The following is a 4,872-nucleotide window of genomic DNA, read 5'->3' as shown; positions in this document are numbered from 1 at the left end:
CCTGGGGAACGGTGTGGCTCGGCCCAGCAGAGTGGACGTCGCCTTCGCGAGTCCAACGCTCTGCCGATCGGATGGAGCAGCGGAGGACATCAGCTCCTGGCGGACGCTAGACCGCTACTCCTATAGCGACCACCGCTATATTCGGTTTGCGGTCGGGCAACAGCATCGTACAGGTCAGCGGCCCGGACGGGGCATTCATCAGCAGGAAGGTGTCGAAGTACGGGAGGCGGGTACTCGCTGGCGAACTCGCCAGTTTTGCCCCCGTACTTTCGAGCTGGCACTTGAGGCGACCCGTTTTGCCGATCGGGTGACCGATGCGGCAAGCCTGGGGATGGTGCTTACGGAGGCCTGCGACGCTACCATGGCGAGGATTGGGCAGTCGCAGCAGCAGAGGAGGAACTGCAACACATATTGGTGGACTCCGGATATCGAGGAGCTGACCGAGCGCTGCCGGTTGGCTCGGGAGCGACAGTTATTGGCCCTCGACGAGACGTCCGCCGAACTGGCTTCAGAGGAACATCAGGAGGCGCGTGCTGCCTTAAGGGTGGCAATTAAGGCCAGCAAGCAGCGCCAGTTCGATGAGTGGCTGCAGGCCCTGGCTGCAGATGAGACGGGACAGTGGTTCCGGCAAGTGCTTCTTCGGTTTCGGGGCAGCTGGACGGCGCGTGAACGCGATCCAGCGGTGTTGCAGCGGATCGTCGAGGAGCTGTTTCCGGAGCATCCCCCGGTCGAGTGGCCGGACGTCACGCCTTCGGAAGGGGACACTCCGGTCCGTCCGATCAGCTGCGCGGAGCTCCAGGCGATAGCGAGCGAGCTGCATCCGCGGAAGGCGCCTGGCCTCGATGGAGTACCGAACGCTGCGGTAACGGCTGCCATCCGGAAGTATCCGGAGCCATTCGCTGGTGTCTACCAGCGCTGCTTGGACACCGGCGAAATACCACGCGAATGGAAAAGGCAGAAGCTGGTGCTGTTGCCTAAGCCGGGTAAGCCGCCGGGCGAAGCCTCGTCCTGCCGCCCGATCTGCTTGATCGACAACCCGGCGAAGGTCTTCGAGAGGACTACGCTGGACAGACTCAACGAGCACCTGGAGGATCCGGAGGCACCTCGGCTGGCCGAGAACCAGTTCGGTTTCCGGAAGCAGCGGAGCACCCTGCAGGCGATCCAGCTGGTGGTGGAAGCAGGCGAGCGCGCGATGTCCTACGGACGGACTAACAACCGGGATAAGCGCTGTCTGCTGGTTGTGGCGTTGGACGTCAGAAACGCCTTTAACACCGCCAGCTGGCAGGCGATAGCGATGGCCCTGCGTGAGAAGGAGGTTCCAGCGCAGCTGCAACTACTGCTCCGCGATTATTTCACCGACAGGGAGCTGGTGTACGACACCCACGACGGCCCGGTGTCACGTCGGGTGACGGCAGGCGTTCCACAGGGGTCAATCCTTGGCCCGACTCTGTGGAACGTTATGTACGACGGCGTTCTGCGGATCCAGCTCCCTGAAGGGGCCACCATCGTCGGCTTTGCCGATGACATCGCCATCCTGGCCGAGGGCTGCACACCCGAGGAGTCGGCGACGGTCGCGGAGGCTGCGATCGAGGCGGTGATGGGGTGGCTCGAGGCACGTCACCTTAGTCTCGCCCCCCATAAGACGGAAGCGGTGCTCATTTCGAGTCTGCGTCGAGGACGGTTGGAGGTTCCGGTGCGCGTCGGCGAAGTGGTCTGCACGTCGAAGCGATCGATACGCTACCTGGGGGTACAACTCCACGAGAAACTCTCGTGGAAACCGCACGTGGAAGCGGCCGCGGACAAGGCCCTCCGTGCGGTGGCGGTGGTTACCTCAGTGATGAGGAACCACAGCGGCCCCCAGGTGGCCAAGCGGCGGTTGCTGGCAGGAGTCGCTGAGTCGGTGATCCGGTACGCCTCGCCCATCTGGGCTAAGGCGACCGACATGCAGTGGTGCCGCAGACGACTGGCCCAGGTCCAGAAGCCACTGGCACGTGGGGTATCGAGTTCGTTCCGCTCGGTGTCCTACGAGGTGTCAGTGGTGATGGCTGGTTTGGTGCCGTACTGGCTGGTCGTCAACGAGGACGCAAGGTGCCATAGCAGGCTGCTGGTCGAGCCTGGCGCCAGCAGGAAGGAGGTACGAGCGGCGGAGCGAGCAGCCACGATGCTGCAATGGCAGGACGCCTGGGACCGTGCGGCGGCAACACCAACGGCCAGCCGCTATCAGACGTGGGCACACAGTCTGATTCCCGACCTGCACCGGTGGACGGGACGAAAGCACGGGAAGGTGGACTTCCACCTTTCGCAGGTGCTCTCCGGACACGGATTCTTCCGGGAGTACCTGCACGTCTGCGGCTTCGCTTCGTCTCCGGAGTGTCCACGGTGCGTGGGGTCGGTCGAGTCGGTGGCCCACGTCTTGTTCGAGTGCCCCGTGTTTGAGGAGATCCGACGTGAGCTGCTGGGCTGGGGGACACCCGAGTCGGTCCAGCTTAACAACATCGCAGAGAAGCTGCTGGAGAGTGCGGAGTGGTGGGACCGCATTCAGAAAGCAGCAAAGACCATCACCACAGTGCTTCAACAGCTGTGGCGCGATGAGGAAGCGCTCACCAATGGTCGAACGGAAGCGGCTTTCGCCGAGGACGAGGAAGTGGTCCTCGAAAGTGTGGCCGCACTCTTCGGTGAGGAGATGGACGACGTCATCATCGAAGACATCACGCGACGCGTGAACGAGTCGCGAGCAGCGCGTCAGCGATCTGCCCGCAACCGACGGCTTCGCGGCAGAGCGGAGGATCGGGCGCGAGTGCGACTGGCTGCGGACGTCGCAGCAGCACTGGCCGCCCGAGATGACGAGATACTGCGGACGGCAGTAGAGGCGGAGCGAGCGGGCCTAGCTCCTCCTCCCATACCTAGGCGTAGCAGAGGGGGACCACCTTCCCCTGAAACGGTTAGAATTCGCCATGAGCGGCGTCTATTCATGCAGCGCGCATGGCGAGCTCGGGTCCAGGCTGAGGGACCCTCGACGACGCGCCGCCGTCGGACCGCGCCTACGGAGGCGGACCTGATAAGGTCTCGGCGGAACAGACGCGAAAACGAAAGGCGCCGTCGTGCTTTGGCTGCAGGCCGACGATGGACACCCGCGGAGGAGGCTGCCGCCAGCGAGGCGGAATGGTCAGATCGATAGATGTCGGGTTGACTTCTTGAGATCTCCGAGAGGGGAAAGAATGAGTGAGTCACGCGGACTAAGCAAGCGTACGCCTTTAATATGCGGTTAAGATACGATTCAATTTAATAAAGAAATAGGGAAGAGACATCCGAAAGGGTTCGTAATGACGCATGACAAATCCCTGGCGGGCGACGTCGTGCGTCAAGAGCGTGGGTTTATGCTATTGTTTGTTAGAACATAATGTTTATGAACAATAAAACCTGCATTTGTTAAAAAAAAAAAAAACGAAGTGGAGCTTGCGGCTTAATTTGACTCAACACGGGAAAATTTACCAGGTCCGAACTTATCGAGGTAAGACAGATTGAGAGCTCTTTCTCAAATTTAAGGGTAGTGGTGCATGGCCGTTCTTAGTTCGTGGAATGATTTGTCTGGTTAATTCCGATAACGAACGCGACTCAAACAAGCTAACTAGAACGCTGTCAGCAGTGCACCTCCGGGCGCACCTGACGTCAAGGCCGGCGGCCCCTTCACGGGCGGTCGTCGGCCACGTTTGCCCTGCTTAGCGGGACAACTTGTGTTTAGCAAGGTGAGAATGAGCGATAACAGGTCCGTGATGCCCTTAGATGTTCTGGGCTGCACGCGTGCTACAATGTGAGCAGCAGCGTGTTCTCGCCAATTGGCGCCCCCATTCCGAGAGGAACGGGAAATCACCCAAATGCTCATTTAGTTGGGATTGGGGACTGCAACGGTCCCCATGAACCTGGAATTTCTAGTAAGTGCTAGTCATTAGCTAGCGCTGATTACGTCCCTGCCCTTTGTACACACCGCCCGTCGCTACTACCGATGGATTATTTAGTGAGGTCTCTGGAGGCACACCTTCCGCGGTTCCTTCGTGAGCTGCAGCTGGCATGGCCGAAGTTGACCGAACTTGATGATTTAGAGGAAGTAAAAGTCGTAACAAGGTTTCCGTAGGTGAACCTGCGGAAGGATCATTACCGATCAATACATATATGTTGTTGTGTGAGTTGGTTAGAGAGATAGAGAAACACGGTATCAGCAGAACAAACTGCTATGTTACCTTTTGGGGGCCGCGCACGCCAATTAGACCCGCGAGAGAGGTGTGTCTATACTACGATATTGAGCGTGCGCGACCGTAGGCCAGTGGCCTTCGTACCTGTGCGCACACTCCCAATGGCAGCCATCGAACGCGTAAAGTGTGTGACACAAGGGCGAAGGTAAAGACCCACTAGAACATATTTAAACACTGGCCTCGAGCGAGAGAGAACCTAATCAAGAGAACGAAAGTTGTGCAAGATCGCGCCGATGCCGCCCACATCGCGCGTCGATCAATGGGAAGGAAGACCAATGGTCATCCTTGTCCACCCTGGACGGCTTCGAAGGAACCGAGAGGTGCACGGTTACGCTGTCCGGGGAACTTAAGTTGTGAGAGATGCACCTAGCGCATAACGAAAACATAGGAGACAGTTGAACATACCAAAACCCTAGGCAGGGGATCACTCGGCTCATGGATCGATGAAGACCGCAGCTAAATGCGCGTCAGAATGTGAACTGCAGGACACATGAACACCGACACGTTGAACGCATATGGCGCATCGGACGTTTAAACCCGACCGATGCACACATTCTTGAGTGCCTACCAATTCTTGTTACACACTATTCCATAACTACAGGACGCCCGCGTACCAGCGGCA

At 59.0% G+C, this 4,872-nt stretch overlaps 1 non-coding gene across 1 annotated transcript; it reads left to right on the top strand.

Annotated features, from left to right (window-relative positions):
- The first annotated feature begins 4,658 nt into the window (after positions 1-4,658).
- LOC128309102 (5.8S ribosomal RNA) lies at positions 4,659-4,816 on the top strand. Its single transcript, XR_008288800.1, has one exon. It is a non-coding gene; the product is annotated as a 5.8S ribosomal RNA (ribosomal RNA).
- Positions 4,817-4,872: the final 56 nt, after the last annotated feature.

Source organism: Anopheles moucheti, assembly GCF_943734755.1.
Source record: "Anopheles moucheti chromosome X unlocalized genomic scaffold, idAnoMoucSN_F20_07 X_unloc_9, whole genome shotgun sequence".
NCBI classification, from domain to species: domain Eukaryota; kingdom Metazoa; phylum Arthropoda; class Insecta; order Diptera; family Culicidae; genus Anopheles; species Anopheles moucheti.
Note: the sequence above shows the minus strand (reverse complement) of the source record. Positions and strands in the feature narration are given on the sequence as shown.